The following is a 17,982-nucleotide window of genomic DNA, read 5'->3' as shown; positions in this document are numbered from 1 at the left end:
ACATTATATGAACACTGTGTACATTATATGTGACCCACTGAACACCAACACATGTCATTTAGTAAATCCAGCAGTCAGCTTATCTTTCAGCATTAGAAGATTGCTCTTTAGTCAGTTGATTATCAGGTGAAGGTATTGCCTTGTGTTCAGGGTCAATATTTTACAAAAAATACATGTTCAGACTGTAAACTCACACTCCATCAAGCAAGATATGTATGCTGTGAGAAGCATGTGGAAACTGAGGCCAGCCAAGAGGATGGAAGACTCCTCTCTCCCAGCCCACGCTTCCTCTAGGCATGTGCTCCTGGACTCATTTGGGGGGTGGAGAGGGCTGAGCAGAATTGTTCGCACACTTCATTTCTCTCTCGTTTTTATGTATATTTCTGTGAGGCACATATAGTTGACGATGTATACAATGCAACTATACTTTGACAGCAGAAATTATACAGCTCAAGGAAAAAGGAAAAATTGGTGATTTTTCTACATTTAAATGAGGATGATCCCCCCCCACCAAGTTTGTTTTAGTTGTCTACCAGATGTTTTCTAAGTCAGGTGTCAGCAAACTATGAGCTACCCTCTGTTTTTGTACTGCCCGTGGACTAAGAATCATTTGTACATTCTTAAATGGTGGGGGAGGGGGAACTCAGAAGAATAATATTAGTGACACATGAAAATTATATGAAATTCAAATTTCTGTGTCCATAAATAGTTTTATTGGAACACAGCCACACTAATTCATTTCCAGATTATCTGTGGTTGCTTTTATGCTAAAATGACAGTTGAATAATTGCAACAAAGTCTAAAAGATACGATCCAGGCTCTACAGCAAACGTTTGCCAACACCTAGAAAGGAAACCAGACCCCTAGAAAGGAACCTGAAACCAAGAGAAGACATCAAGGGGAAGATACTTTGTTTTCTTTATTATTTTATATCAAAAATGCCAGGGTAGATACTCTTGTGTTCTAGGATGTATATGGTATCAAGAGTGGAGTCACAAATGTTAGGTCTGGGGAAACTGGCACTCATGCTCTGCAAGTGGCAGTGTAACTTGCTATAACCTCTAAGGCTCAGTTTGGCATCATGTAACCTATAATTCTGTTGTACATCCCAGTTGGGCCAGGGCAGTCCTGAATGATGTTCCCTTTTCCTCTCAGAAGGGTTCTGGTTTGATGATAAATTATATGGTCATCCTAATTATGTTCTAAAATGTGTACCATTTGACCCAATAAATTTCACTTCTGGTTGAGTCTAAGGAAGTAATTAGAGCTGTCTGCAAGATTTGTGTATAAGAATGTAATAGTCAGTTTGAAATAAGCTCAATATCCAGCAACAAGGAGTTGGTTGATTAAATTCATGTATGTGTTCAATAAATGGTTATTGAGCACTGTTCTTTGATTTGCACAAAGTACCTGCTTTTGTGGTGCTTATATCCTAGTGGAAATGACATAACCATACAGAGGAAAACTATAGCCATTAAAATTCATGTTTTGGAAGGACAAGTAAAGATATGAGGAAATACTTGTGTTTAATGAGAAAATCCAGTTATGAAACCATGCATAGTAACCTAATTCTGTATAGATTGTTTAAATATATTTTTTAAACTGGAAGGATAGATATACCAAAGTGTGAATGATAGTGGGATTATAGTTGATGTTTCTTCTATTTGTGCTTTTCTGTATTTCTATTTTTTTTACATTGAAATTTTTTTGTCTTTTTAAAAATTTTTATTTATTTATTAATTTATTTATTTATGGCTGCGTTGGCTTCGTTGCTGCTTGCAGGCTTTCTCTGGTTGTGGCGAGTGGGGGCTACTCTTTGTTGTGATGCGCAGGCTTCTCATTGCGGTGGCTTCTCTTGTTGCGGAGCACGGGCTCTAGGCGCGCGGGCTTCAGTAGTTGTGGCACGCGGGGTTCAGTAGCTGTGGCTCCCGGGCTCTAGAGCGCAGGCTCAGTAGTTGTGGCGCATGGGCTTAGTTGCTCCGCAGCATGTGGGATCTTCTTGGACCAGGGCTCGAACCCGTGTCCCCTGCATTGGCAGGCGGATTCTTAACCACTGCACCACCAGGGAAGTCCCTGAGTCATTTTTTAAATAAAGAATACATGCTTGAATTTTTTTTCCAATTAAAAAATAATAGTCCTTTACCTTGTAATTCTGCCTCTACTTGAAATATATTAGAATGCAAATCTAGGAACATCAACATTGTCTAACAAGAAGAGCTTGTTGGAGGAAACTATTTTATGTAATAAGATACTATATAACCACTATCAATCACGTTTTAGAGACATATTCAGTAATCAGAAGAAAGCTCAATATGTTAACTGAGAAAAACAGCTTAACAACAGAATGCACAAGCATTTTACCAGTGCTTTTTTGTACGCACAATTTGTATGCACAGAAAAGGCTGGAGGGTTATAATCTTACATCTCCCTAATTTTCTATCGCCAGCACAAATTGCTCTTTTGAAGAAGGCCTTTGTGATGCTTTTTTGGAAGGGGCAAGTAAGGCACAGACTGCACTCAGCAGCAGCAGCTTTGTAGAGTGTCCACTCACCTTTTTAACTGCCCTCATCAGCTCCATTCCAGTCTGAGGCCCTTTCATCTGGCTAAGATGGATCTTCTCACTACTGCTTGCTTATTATTTCAGTAGAGCCTCTTGCCTGTTTCCAGCACCCTACATCAGATTTTTCCTAAAGCATCCCAGGCCCGCAGTGAGACAGAGATGTGCTGAACAGGACAAACTCAGCAAGACTTGGCTTGCCACGTTCTAATTTTCCCAATTCCTTTTTTACTAAGATAAGCTGGTCTTATCCCTTTTCTGTTTTCCATTAATCTAAAAGGTTGGTTTATTAGAGTAGGGGAAAAAAATAAAACCCTAATACCCTAGGTAGATTATACTAAGGCAAATTAGAATGGTAATGAGGCGGAAAGGGGCCCGAGGAATGATTATTGATCTCAGTGTGAATGAGGGGCTGGCAGAGTTAGGCAGGAAAGACACCTCACCTGTTTTCTCCTGCTTCCAAGATTACAGTGGAAAAAGCAATGCAAATCTAGTTTCCTAGCCTGCATAGTAAATTTTTATTGACAATCCTTTTGATCAACTATCCTATCCAAATTTGAGCCCTCGTGGAAATGAGTTCGTTGGTTCTCAATTAGTTTTATTGGAAAAACAGATTTCTAAGAAGATGGTATAGACAATGGAAAGTGAAATAGAGTGGTTATCAGGAAAGCTAAATTTTAATAAAGCTCCAACACTTAGCTGGGTGACCTTGAATAAGTCACTCCACTGAGCCTCAGTTTACCTTTTTGAGCAACCCAGTTTTCTCACCTTTAAGGAGGTTTGACCAAGTAATCCTGTGTTACCTACCAGCTCTGCAATGCTGTTCTTCTAAAATGAGAAATTAATCTCAGAGTTTGGCTAAACAGCAAGGCTACCCAGTAAGCAGGATTGTTGGTAGGGAAATCAAGTGTTAACCAAGAGAAAGAGGGGAGGGTAAGGAGGGGTTAGGGAAATGCAAATTAAAGCAATGAGATATAAGAAAATGAGATGTTTGTACCCATCTATTTGGAAAATTTAAGGAGATTTTAACCTCTTGACTGTTCTTTTTACTTCCACCCTATTTCTTAATGGCAAATATGGCTCTGCTCTCAAAGTATCCAGTCTAATCCCTTCTTTTTGCCTGTAGCGCCCTGACCCAAGCCACTATCATCCGTCAACTGGATTATTATTGCAATAGCCTTCTGACTTCTTCCATGCTTGTCCCCACCTTCTACTCCTATAGTTTATTCATAGTTTATTAACTATGGCCAGAGAGAGGCTGTTAACACCTAAGGCAGCTCATGTCACTCTGGTGCTCAAAACTTTCTAATGTCACTTGTTGCGCTGAGTAAAAGCCAAAGCCCTATTAGTTGACTACCAGTCCCTCCCCATTCTGGCCCCCCATTTTCTCTTGGTCCTCTCGCCCACTCTGTTCAAGCCACACTGGCCTCCTTGCTGCCCCCCTCTGAACAGACCAAGCAGATACCTGACCTTTGAGCTGGACTTGCCTTTGCCTAGAACACTCTCTTCTCTGAGATTTGTACTCACTTCCTTCAAGGAAGGCTCAGAATCACCGGGGTGAGGCCTGCCTTCACTATCCTATTCAAAATCTCAACCCCACTGCCGTTCCTCATTTTCTTTACCACACTATTTTCCATAGCATTTATGACATAAAACTTCATTATAGGACATAAGGAAATAATAATTTCTTTTTAATAGTAATTTCTTTTTTCCTTATTTTTAAGAAATAAGGAAATAATATTGTTTCCCACCACTAGACTCTTAAGTGCCCTGAGGCAGAGGTGTGCCCTAGTTTTCTAGAAGAGTGCCTGGCACATAGTAGTTTCTCACTATATATTTGTTGAATATATGGATGCCCAGTGTTGGTGGGATGTGTGAAAATGAAATTGACATTGATAAAGCTATTATATTATCAGTGTTTAGCTAAGTTTTGACCCAGCAATTCTACTTCTAGGTATCTTCCCTATAGAAATGCCTATCAGGGACACAATGATATGTGTAAAAAGATGTTCATTACAGTGTTCAAAATAGTGGAAAACTAGAACCACATGTTAATCAGTAGGGAAAGAGTTATTTGAATTATGGTTCATACACACTATGGAATATTAATACTATGGAACCCTTCACAATAATGTACTGACATGAAAAGTGCTCCAAGGGACTTGCCTGGCAGTCCAGTGGTTAAGACTCCGCGCTTCCACTGCAGGGGGCTCTGGTCCAGGAACTAAGATCCTGCACGCCGTGCAGTGTGGCCAAAAAAAAAAAAAAAGTGCTCCAAGACACATTGGTTATTGAAAAACATGAAATAGCAAAATTCTATGTACAGTGTATGAATTAAAATGTAAAAACTAAACAAGACTATTATCTGTATATGCACGTACACGTGTGTAAAGATGGAGGAAAAGATACATCCAGACGTAACAGTGGGAAGGAGAGGGGTTGGGAGGTGGTAGAAGGGACTTTTTACTCTATATGCTTTTGCGTGGTCTGATTTCTTTATAAGAACATATTTAGGTATTACTCATATAATTTTTTTAAATTATGCATAGCAAACCCTATAAAGAATTATATGCAGTAATGAAAAATGGAGGAAATAAATCTCCAAACTCTCTGGAAGTTTCCTATTATAAATAAGATCGGGTACTGTGATAAGTGATGCAGAAAGCAACCAGTTTCAGCTGCTCCCACAAAGGCTTTAGTTCTGGTTTCTGGGTTGGGATTCTCCATGGGCTGACTAGGGAATGTATGATCCTATCCATCCAGGCAAGAGAATCAACCTCCATCACGTCTGTGTCTGTCCTAAGCTCAGGTAGCTTGCCGCGCCTGGAAACCTTGTTCTACTTCCGCCATGGAAACACCAGCGTGGGCTTTGGTTGCTAGGGCAGTAAACAGCCTTAAGGTTGAACCAGTTGGCGAGGGCCACAGTCCTCCCCTTTAAAAGATTACTGTATTCTAGGGACATGGCTGGCTAGATAGCATTGAAGTCCACAGGGCCCTAAGATTTATTATTATTTATTAGGTGAGGGAAAGAGGGAGGAGAGGTAAAATCTGCTGTTCGGGGCACACTGGTGGGTGTTCGTGCACGTGTACCTTTCCTGGGTTCAGTGTGTTCCCTTTTGTAGATGTTAACTGTCCTGTCTCCAAAGTGAGATTAGACCTGAAAATGTGCCCAACTGATGGCCGGCTGCTCCCATTTGCCCCCATCAACAGGAATCAAGCACTTCCTGAGGGCCACCAGATAGAGGCCCTAAACGTTTTGCCTTCGTTTTTAAGAGGTGCTCAACACAAAGGCTCCGATCTCAACAGCTGTAAAAGAGTCAACAAACCACCTTGCCTGGGTTCTGGCCATGGAAGATTCTTCTCCTATCTCTGAAGACAACCATGCTATGTCTGTGTCATTATCCAACTACTCCTGCCTTTGGAGGGGTCACATGGTAGAAGAATTGCCTACAGGAGTTGAAGAAACATCAGTGTTGCTGCTGTCTGTCAGGCAGCAGCCCTTGTTATTTATTAATCCAGCAACTTTATTAAGCATCTATGCAGTGTGAGTCACTGTGTTATGTGAATGTGATGGGCATTGTTCCTGCCCTCAGGTCCTACAGTAAGCGGGAAAAATACCTCTGTAAACAGGCAATAAAATATGCTGTGATGGGCTTCCCTGGTGGCGCAGTGGTTGAGAGTCCGCCTGCCGACTCAGGGGACACGGGTTCGTGCCCCGGTCCAGGAAGATCCCACGTGCCGCGGAGCGGCTGGGCCCGTGAGCCATGGCCGCTGAGCCTGCGCGTCTGGAGCCTGTGCTCCGCAACGGGAGAGGCCACAGCGGTGAGAGGCCCGCGCCAAAAAAAAAAAAAAAATGCTGTGATGAGCCAAGTGCAAGGTGCAACAGGAGGAGCATATAACAGAGAGCTGGAAGGGAAGGGCTTCCTACAGGAAGGAAGATAAAAGCTGGCAAAGAATGAGCTGGACGTAGCCTCACTACCCTCCTGTGTGGCTAAAGGCCATTTATTATCTCTATTGTTTCTTTGGTCTTGTGGGAAAAAAAGAATCTGGAAACTTTTGAGGACTTTTTCAAACCTTAATAGTTTATGATTCTGTATGATTCATTCGTTTTGTTCATAGCCCTTAGCAATGTCTGCTATCATGTCCTTTGTTCACTCTATTATCTGTGTCCTCCAAAGAGCAAGCTCCCTAAGGGCAGGCTCTCTTCTGTTTCGTTCACTGATATTTCCCTAACATCTAGAATACTGCTTGGTACATAGCTGCTCAGTAAAATACTGTTGGACAATTGAAAATTTTCCAGGCAACCTTTTTTGAGGAGTTTACTGCTTATCCTGAGTGGGAATGTGGCTAGAAAGGCACTTCCAGCATCATCAACCAAACCCTATCCAAGTGCTCCTCATGCCTTAATCAGGGACCATTCCACTGCAAGACACAAACTTACCAAATTACAAAAAGCATCTGAGGGCAGGAAATGCACAGAGCCTCCCTGAGAACCAGAAGCAGGAAAGACCCCTGGACCAGAGTAACTGCCACATTTCCCTCCCTCCACCACCCTCTCTGGTCTTTGCTTCCCTCTACCTGTGTCTGCTTCCTGGGACTGCAGACCCTCTTTGCTGACTTTACTTACACAAAGCTGCCCCCACGTTGCACCTTAAACCTTCCAGGCTGTTTGCAAGTAGATAATTAACCCCCATCCAGACTGCTGGAGGAGAATCTGCTTGGTATTCTTCATGTTCCCCCTGTCCGGTCAGCTGTGGCCAGGGACACAGGGATACTTTGCTCATCAAAATCAAAGGAAGGATAATGGGTGGAAGGAAAGGAAATGATTAGCGGAAGAAATGATTGGCATCTCTACTGACATTCATTGTACACATTTTCTTCTAGAATGAAGTGCTGGAGAATGTTAACCCCAGATCACGGGACCCAGAGATAATAGAAGGGGGTGCCTATCCATAGCTGTCCCCAAGCCCCTTCACCAGAGGCTACTCCCAGGGCCTTCCCCAGACAAGATTCATCAGTGCCCCCATGACACCTCCCCTGCTTATCACCTCTTGGGCTTTGTGAAAAGGTTGGAGATGAGGGTGAGGCATCTGCTGCCCCCGCACCCCCATTGCTTGGGAGACCAGAGGTGATTGAGGCGCTTTCAGCCAGAAAAATATAATTTAAGGGCTTGGCATCTGGCTGGGAACAGAAAGCTGTGTTGCCATGGCAATGCCTCGCTTCATTTAACAGCAGCATATCCCTGAGTTTGGTCACATCCACACTCAGGCACATGTAGCTCCCTGGCAGCAGCCCCCGCGATGCACACACACACACACACCTCTGGCAGAAATGCCTCTGCAGAAGCAAAGCCCATTCCTGCGCCTGCCTCCCCATCATAGACACCCAAGCTCATACCCTTTCCTGCAACACCTCGGCCAATCATGTGGACTCCAAAAGCAGCCCCAGACAGCACAGAGCCCTCCGGGGAATTTAAAGGGCTACATGAGTGCAGAGCCCCGGTTCAGGTCCACATGGAAGCCTGCCAGGGTCCATATGCTTTCCTGCATTCCTAACACAGAGCCGTATCTCCATCTTCCTTTATAAATCTTTGTGCGTCATCTCCAACCCTTTCATGATGCCCAAGAAGATAAGAAAGAGAGAGAGGAACAGTGGTGGCCCGGCGCACAAATGCTTCTTTGTTTTCTAGAGAGGAAAGGGGTTAGGCCAAAACCTTGCAGGTATTTATCCAGAGGCCCCTAAGCACCTACTGAGGTTCTGTTCCTGCCCCTCCCTTAACTCAGGCAGCAGCGGACAGGATGGATCAGGGCAGGGAGACCTGAAAGCACAAGGATGTTCGTAGCAATGATATTTGTGGCGGTGAACAATCAGAAATAACCTAAATGTCCATTAGTAAGGAACAGGTAAATAAATTTAGAGAAAGAGCAAAGAAAGTATAGCTGTTTCACTAGATTCCCAATGATAAGAAATAAATGTAATCAGACTTTGAAATAGCTGTATATGTGAAATAGATGTGCATATTATTACTGAGCTATCAACATGGATGACAGGATTTTCTGTTCTCTTCTGGATCTCTGCCACCGCTTGCTGATCATTAAGTAATTTTCAGAACCACATTTTCACCCATAAAATGTAATGATTCTCCTTGATGAGGTCTTTGTAAAAAAAAAAAAGAAGAAGAAGATTGATGAGTTCACACTTATACAATATTCCTGCAAAGATGATTTGGTCCATCGGCACTGATGATTTAATAAAACAGTGCCCCCAAGGCTAGGAACAAGAGGGCAAGCTAAAGAGAAAATAGAAAACCTCAGTCTCAAAATGGCAAGTTTGAAGCATTGTGATTCCCAGTATGTCCTGAGTGAGGGCCTGTTATATGCAGAGCACTGTGCAAAGCATCAAGTTCCCAGGACACAATAGGCATAAGAGTAACACTACTAGGGGCTTCCCTGGTGGCGCAGTGGTTGAGAGTCCGCCTGCCGATGCAGGGGACACGGGTTCGTGCCCCGGTCCGGGAGGATCCCACATGCCGCGGAGCGGCTGGGCCTGTGAGCCATGGCTGCTGAGCCTGCGCGTCTGGAGCCTGTGCTCCGCAACGGGAGGGAGAGGCCACGACAGTGAGAGGCCTGCATACCGCAAAAAGAAAAAAAAAAGGAATAACACTATTAGAAAGATGCCAGGGGTGCCAACCCTAGAGGGAAGAAAGAGGTCACAGGTCACGTGCATGGGATAGGACCACAGACAGATAGAAAGGAAGGATATGAGGGAGGGAACTTCTTCCTCACTCCTGACATTTCCTCCCGGTGAAGGAAGCTTAATTAGTGGAACTCTCTCTGCCCCACTGCTCCTCCTGCCCTGGTGAGTGAGTGGTGAAGAGTGAGTAGTGACTGCCTGTTAATTTTGGAAAGAATACTTGGGCATCCTTGACTGAGCCCACATCTTGTCTCTCTTGGGTGTGAGCCCACCTGTTGAGTAAACATTCTTCCCACCTTCTTGCTTTTACAGGGCAGGACCCCTCTGCGAGGGGAAGGACTGTCTCCACTCAGTGTTGGGATTGGGTGGGTACGTCTGCTTAAGTTCTGGGTCTCAGTATTAGCAGACTCAGTTGGCTAAAGACTGGTCTCTTACTACCAATAAAGGTGATATTTCATCTTGCATGTTTCATTTGTTTTATGTCTTAACTTATGCAAAACCCAGGCAGGAAATAAGAATGCTAACTTTTGGGAACCCCTTGAAGCCTGCAGTAGTTATCCGTTGCTGCATAACGAACTACCACCAAACTTAGCAACTTAAAATGACAAATGTGTATTATCTCACACCGTGTCCCAGGGGCACCTTAGCTGAATGGTCATGAGGCTGCAGGTCAGGGCTGCCTTCGTCTGAAGCTTGTTCAGAGCTAGAATATCAGCTTCCAGCATGGCTGTTGGCAGGAGGCCTCAGCTCCACCCTACGCAGCCTCTCCACAGGACTGCCTGAGGGCCCCCTTGACACAGCTGAGGGCTTCACCAGAGCAGTGATCTAACTGACACAGAGGAGGAAGTCACAGTGCCTTTATAACCTAGTTTCCAAAGTCGAACACCATCACTTTCTCTGTATTCTTCAGAAAAGAGTCCAGCCCAGAAGGGGAATTGAGCTCCATTTCTCCAGAAGGGTGTCAAAGAACTCGAGATCTTTCTTAAAACCACAGAGTCCTCGACAAAGGAAAAGTGACTCTGCTCTCTCACACAAGAGGCCAGTCAAGAGCTGGAGAAGGAGAAGCAATTTGTTCAAACAGCTTTTACTGCCCACTAGCTTCTGGGCTTCAAGCTGGATATCACGTGGAAAGACAGAAATAACACAAAATCCTTTACTCAGGATCTGGGTGAAACAGGACACATCCTTTGCTCCCTGCTTTGGCCACAATCCTCTCCTCAAGGCCCAACAGAGGTGCCTACCCAGAGCTCTTAACCTCTTTCTAGACTGTGCTCTGAGCACCCAGAATCCCAAAATTCTCTTCCCAAATGGCCCAAGCCTGCTCCCTGGGCCTTTGCAGCCCTCATCCTCAGGTTCATTTTCCCACCAGTGTGTGCACCCCTGGGCCTGCAGGTTACTTGCTGGAGGGTGGACAAAGCTTGGCCATGCAGGCCGGGGTGTCCTCACACATGGTGTGGAGGCGAGGCAGGGACAGGAAGAGAAGGAAGATGGGCTGGGAGGGAGATGAGAGGCCGGTTGTATAGATGCATGGAGGTCAAGGTGCCCACAGCATACCAGGGGCGTTCCTTTTCTTCCTAACTTGCCAGTGCGCTTGTCCATAATCTAGCAAGCCTGCCTCAGCCGAAGGGCTGATGTGAGTCAGGATTTGACTGCCTCCGTAGCATCCCTTTTAGGCCAGGGACCAGCAGACTGTCCACAACAGGCAGTGAGGCGCCACTTCTGAGCCCAGGCCTCCCTCTAGTGACCAGTCTGGGGACAACAGCTAGAGGCTCTTGGCCACTCTCCTGAATGGACACCTCTTCCAGAACCTACTTTCCAAAACCCATGTCTGATCCTATTGTTCTTTGCTTAGAAACCTCAAATACAAGCAAACTTTCTCAAGCTCCCCACACACCCCTCCGTGGGCTTCAAGTGAAAAATAAAGCCCAAGCCTCGGGCTTCCCTGGTGGCACAGCGGTTAAGAATCCGCCTGCCAATGCAGGGGACAAGGGTTCGAGCCCTGGTCCAGGAAGATCCCACATGCCGCGGAGCAACTAATCCCGCGAGCCACAACTATTGAGCCCACGTGCCACAACTAATGAAGCCCACGCACCTAAAGCCCGTGCTCCGCAACAAGAGAAGCCACGACAATGAGAGGCCCACGCACCACAACGAAGAGTAGCCCCCGCTCTCCGCAACTAGAGAAAAACCCGCGCGCAGCAACGAAGACCCAACGCAGCCAAAAATAAATAAATAAATTTATTTAAAAAAAAAAAAAGCCCAAGTCTCAGCCTGGTTGACAAGGTCCTTCTCAATGTTAAGCGAGCATGCATTTCCAGGACCCGCCTCTGCCCCACCACCACCACACACACACGCACGTACACGCACGCGCATGCACACGCGCACACACCTCCACCCCCGCAACCTCTGCCTCCACACACCTGTGCTTAGGTCAGGCCAGAGGGCTTGCTCTTTGCGCACCTCTGTTCTTTTTCTGGCAATAAACTGCCCATCAAACAAACTCTTACTCCTCCATAGAGACCCACTTCACTCTTCTTTGTGGCTCCCTGGGGGAGAATTCACGACCCCTCAGGGGGTCCCTCTGAGCACTTTTCTATAGAACAATAGCTAATGCTGACTGAGCAGTAATGCCAGTCCCAGGGCTGAGGGCTCTAGAGGCATTATGTCCTTTAATCCTCACTATAACCCCAAAGCCAGGCGCTATGATCATCCCCATTTTACAGACCAGGAAACTGACAGGAGAGGGGTTAAGTCACATTCCCAAGGACACATGGACAGCAAGTGAGAGCAGCGCAGCCACAACACTTTCGTGCGCTCCAAGCCACGTCCTCGACCACAGCTCCTGGACACGTGTCCTTGTTTCCTGCCTAAGAGCCTGAGAGAAGCCTGTTCTCCTGTCTCTGGATCTTTTTTTTTTTTTTTTTTTTTTGTGGTACGCGGGCCTCTCACTGTTGTGGCCTCTCCCGTTGCGGAGCACAGGCTCCGGATGCGCAGGCCCAGCAGCCATGGCTCACGGGCCCAGCCGCTCCGCGGCATATGGGATCCTCCCAGACCGGGGCACGAACCCGTATCCCCTGCATCGGCAGGCGGACTCTCAACCACTGCGCCACCAGGGAGGCCCCCTGTCTCTGGATCTTAAGCATGGGACACGGCCACCCCTGTGACTGGTGCCTGGAAAGCCCTCAGTCTAGTTCCTGAACTAATGGCAGACAGGAAGGGTTGGCTTTGCCTGCCACACTTCTCAGGTCCTTTGGTTCTGAATCTTTTTAAAATTTATTTATTTATTTTATTTATTTATTTTTGGCTGCTTTGGGTCTTTGTTGCTGTGCGCAGGCTTTCTCTAGTTGCGGCGAGCAGGGGCTACTCTTTGTTGCAGTGCTCCGGTGTCTCATTGCGGTGGCTTCTCTTGTTGCGGAGCACGGTCTCTAGGCGTGCGGGCTTCAGTAGTTGTGGCACGTGGGCTCAGTAGTTGTGGCTCATGGGCTCTAGAGTGCAGGCTCAGTAGTTGTGGCGCACGGGCTTAGTTGCTCTGTGGCATGTGGGATCTTCCCGGACCAGGGCTTGAACCCATGTCCCCTGCACTAGCAGGCAGATTCTTAACCACTGTGCCACCAGGGGAGTTCCTGGTTCTGAATCTTGATTCTAAATCTCCCATCTTGTTCCAGACTCAGAGCCGGTCACACATTCTTAATAAGGAAGGGCAGACCCGTGGGCATAGTTTTCAGTGTAAAGATTAAGAATAAGAAACAGGGTGTAACTTTGAGCTGTTTGCCAAAACAACTGATCCCTGATTCCCCATCTCTAAGTTAGTAACCCAAATTGGCGAAATGTCAGGGTTTGTGCTGACACAGCCAGCTGCTCCCACAGGACTCTCTGTGCCCCGGAGGGCTGCCCACAGTCCCTGCTGTCCCCCTTCCCCTAGCGGGACCAGCGTGTGTCATCCCTGCTCCCTCCTTCCTTTCTCCCCACTGCCTGCCTTCTCTGCTCTCTGTCCTCTAATTTAGGCAACAAGCATTAAATGAACACTTTTTTGTCCACCCGAAATACTCGAGTGACTAGGCTGCTCTCATTTCTTCCTTTTTTTCTTCAAAATGGAAATACAGGATCATTTTTTTTCTTCCTGATTATGAAAGTAATACAATCTTGTGAAAAATGCAAGCATACAGATGTTTAAAGCAGAAAGTGAAAGTTGCCAGCCATCCCACCTGAACAAGATAATCACTGTTTTCAGTTTGGTTTATAGCATTCCAGATGTGTGTGTGTGTGTGATTCCATATTAGTCTGAATTGTAAATGAAGACCTACCTCATGGTAATTTTATTCCAGCAGTCTTGGGTTGAAACAATCATGCTGCTACAAGATCCAGGTCAAAAACCAACCAGATTCACCTGAACAGAATTCTCAAACTTCCATGGGGGAGGACTAAGAACAGGGATAGGGAATATTGGAACCTTTGGTTCCAGAAGATTCCTGAGGTCCTTCTACCAATTGGTCCTACAAGGTCTATGTATAAAGTGGCCTTTACTAAAGCCGTAGGAACGTCATCTTATACTATTTGCTCAGAGCAAAGTTCCTACCTACTCATATCACCAAAACTAAGGGAGCCAAGTGACATGGTATTTCCCTCCATAGTAATGAAACACTGCTCTCTTGGGTAATTCGCTCTCTTCCCTTTACAACTGAGCAGACCATGGCACAGTGCTGAGGGAGAGAGGGAGACGAAGCCACTTCAGCAGACAGCAGGCTTTCATCCCTTCCACAAGCGTGGACTGTGAAGCTAATACCTGGTTCCCGCCCAGAGAAGCCCACAGACTGTGGGAATAATCCTTCCAGAGTGGGAGGCACTAAGGGTAAATTTCTCAGCAAAAGGAAAAATGCCAGACTGTGTAAAGCAGGATTCATGCCCCAATGGCTGATTCACACCACCAAACCCTGACAGACCGATGTATAAAACCAGGAGAGCAGTTTAATCATTTTTTAATAAGAAGTAAAACTTGTAAACGGATTGATAGGCTACTTGTGTTTACTGACCAGCAAGTTCTCTCCCTATGGGCTTATGACTACAAAGGAAAATAATAATATATAAATAGTAACGATAACAATTACAGTTACTCTGTTGAGTGCATACCGTGTGCTAGGTATTGTGCTGAGCATTTTATCTTCATAAGTAAGTCTCTCTACAACACTATACAGTGGTTACTATTTTTATCCCCACTTTGCACTGGGGTTCAGAAACGTTTAGAGCAAATAAGTGGTGATCCCACAATTCAAACCCAGTTCTTCCTGCCTCTGAGACCCAAGCTCTGAATTTCCCACCTCCCCGGCCTCCTCCCATCTGGGAAACTGGATTGCGATCTGGACTCAGAACAAGGGGCATTATGTGGAGACTCAAACACAACTCATATGTAACTGGGCCTCTTTGCAGCCAGTCTCAACACAGCGATGTTCAGGGTCTGCATCCCACATACTAAGCGCCCACTGTACTAGCCATCTTACATAGAGGACTTGAGCATCCTCGGATTTAGGTATCCGCAGGTGTCCTGGAACCAAGGGACCCCTGTACAAAGAAAGGACAGATCTGACTCCCAAAGCGCCAGTGCTGAAAGTCTTATTTTCCTGAAGGTTTTATGAAAAGAAGAGTGAAGAGTTTACACATCATGAAGCTTTCTAAATATTCTGTCTCAACATCTCTGTCTTCTTTTCCGGGTCCCTCTCCCTCTAGGGACTGTCCCCATCCCTTTCCTCCTCCTGCTCTGTTCCGTTCCACCTTCCCTCCTTCGGGAGTCCTCCTCCACTTCTCTCCAGATTTCTCCTCCCTCCTCTAAATCTCTATCCTGGTTTACTTACTTCAGGGATGGCAGGTTGATAGCTCGAAGCTTAGCCTACAACAGTGTTTAGATTGGCTCACACAGTTATTCAACAATTTGAATTAGTGACAACATTTTAAATCAGCAGGTTTCACACATAAATTTAATTTGCAACTTAAGGAAAAAAGGGTGTGTTTCTTTTTTTTCTACATAGCAACCACTGGTTGGAGCTGAGTAGCACCTGCTTTTTCTAGAAGCTCAGATTCTTCCCTTTGTCAGTCTCCTCCCTTCCCCCTAGCCTGCTGACAATGAGTTTGAAGGTCAAGGGCTCTTTGTCATCCTTTTTATCACTAAAGTTATCGCCTGACCTTTTCAGGTATTTGAATTTCCAAGCCCTATTTCTTTATTTGGATACCACAGCATGGTAACTAGTGCAGCTAGACTTTGGAGCAGTCCTTGGGATGGGTTTCCCTGGCACGTCTATGAATATACTTGAACAGCTTGTAAATGGGACACTGACGGAGAAGACTGTAGTTCTGTACTGGTTTTTATTGAAAATACTAGGCCTGGGCATGTATGCTCATGGGAAATTATCCAGGTGGGTGCACCACAGGAGCACATGCCCTGTGCACTCAATTGAATACTGAGCAAAGGTCAGGTTTATCTCCTAGAGACTTGCTCTTATCACAGGGTAGGAATCAGTCTGGGCAATAAAACATGAATACTTAACACATCACATGGTGATAGTAACATAATATAGAGAGTTTAATGTTTGTTCTAAGATGGGTGCTTCTTATCTGACTTCTATATTTATGATAAGAATAAGCTTAGTGTCTAGTGATTCATCTTTGAAATAAACTTTCTCATTTTTACTTCAAGCTTGGGGAGTCATTTAATTAGAATCCTTGAGATTGTCAGGTGAGCTTTTATCATTTCTAATGAATCCAGTTTCTGTAGTATCTTGCTGTGGTAGACTGTACTGTTGCTTAAGAGTATTCACTGCTTCTCCCTTGGATGAGATTATATGTCCTTGCCTTGTTGACATCAGGCTTGACCATGTGATTTGTTTGGGACAATAAAATGTAAGTGGAAGTGATATGTGTCACTTCAGAGCCGGAGCTCTAAGAGCTAACAGATGTTCATCGTTGTTCTCTCTGCTCTGGACCACAATGAGGAGAACCAGGATCTGGGGTGAAGGCAACATGGAGCAGAGTCTGCCCCCTGCTGGATATAGAGCCTGAATGAGAAATAAACCTGTCACATGCCACTGAGATGTTGGGATCGTTTGTTACGGCAGCATAATCTAACTTATCCTGACCAAGACATGGGCAAACAAAGCAAAAATACTAACTCTGATGCCTCTGAGAACACAACAGATTGCAAATATTTTTCTGTGTATCAGAATGATTTATATTTTCTCATTCATTGAGAAGTAAATGCCATAAATTTATTTCTTTATTTATTTACTTATTTTTGGCTGTGTTGGGTCTTCGTTGCTGCACACAGGCTTTCTCTAGTTGCAGCGACCAGGGGCTACTCTTTGTTGCGGTGCACAGGCTTCTCATTGCGGTGGCTTCTCTTGTTGCGGAGCACGGGCTCTAGGTGCACGGGCTTCAGTGGTTGTGGCGCATGGGCTCTAGGTGCATGGGCTTCAGTAGTTGTCTCATTGCGGGCTTCAGTAGTTGTGGCATGCGGGCTCTAGAGCGCAGGCTCAGTAGTTGTGGTGCACAGGCTTAGTTGCTCCATGGCATGTGGGATCTTCCCGGACCAGGGCTCGAACCCGTGTCCCCTGCATTGGCAGGCGGATTCTTTTTTTTTTTTTGCGGTACGTGGGCCTCTCACTGCTGCGGCCTCTCCCATTGCAGAGCACAGGCCCCGGATGCGCAGGCCCAGCGGCCATGACTCACGGGCCCAGACACTCCGCGGCACGTGGGATCCTCCCGGACGGGGTCATGAACCCACGTTCCCCGCATCGGCAGGCGGACTCTCAACCACTGCGCCACCAGGGAAGCCCCCTGGCAGGCGGATTCTTAACCACTGTGCCACCAGGGAAGTCCCGTAAATGCCGTAAATTTAAACTCATAAAATAATTATATACTCATAAAATGCTCCCTTTATATGATACATAAAATTACAGATATATAGATACACATATCAGATACACATGTATCACCCTCCCAGGACAAAGCTTAGATGGGGCACTGTCAATGTTTGCTTTTTTGCATATCCTTTTTTAAGCACCCATTGCTGAACAAACCCCTTTCCAACAGACATATTCTTTCTTGAGATAAGCCAATGGCTTCAATCAAGCTACTGTGTCAAGTTCTGCTAACCTGGAAGGCATTTTGCCTTTTTAAGGTGGCTGTGTATGTCTCAGCTCAAATCCATTATGAGTGAAATATTTTAAAATTATTGCTGTAATACATGTACCTGGAAAAAAATGCCAGAGTATAAAATGATAAGCAAATTCTCCCTCCCTGCCCCAATTCCCAGTACCACTCTACAGAAGTAATCCCATTAGGAGTTTCTTATCAGGGCCAGCTTCATGGGTGTACTACCTCTGCAGTCACCCAGACCCCCATGCTCAGCACTCTGCACTTGGTTTAATGTTCTGCCATTACCATCTGAAATTCTTAATCACTTTTGAACAAGGACCTAGCATTTTCATTTTGCACTGTGCCCCCAAATTATGTAGCTGGTCCTGCTTATGTATATCCTTCCAGAAACATTTTTATGCACACACAAGCATATATTTGCTTATTTTTTAAAAAACACAGTGGCTCGGGGGCTTCCCTGGTGGCGCAGTGGTTGAGAGTCCGCCTGCCGATGCAGGGAACGTGGGTTCGTGCCCCGGTCCGGGAGGATCCCACGTGCCGCGGAGCGGCTGGGCCCGTGAGCCATGGCCGCTGGGCCTGCGCGTCCGGGG

This window comes from Hyperoodon ampullatus (assembly GCF_949752795.1).
Source record: "Hyperoodon ampullatus genome assembly, chromosome: 3".
Lineage (NCBI taxonomy): Eukaryota > Metazoa > Chordata > Mammalia > Artiodactyla > Ziphiidae > Hyperoodon > Hyperoodon ampullatus.
The sequence above is the reverse complement of the archived record's forward strand: the minus strand, read 5'-3'. Positions refer to the sequence as shown.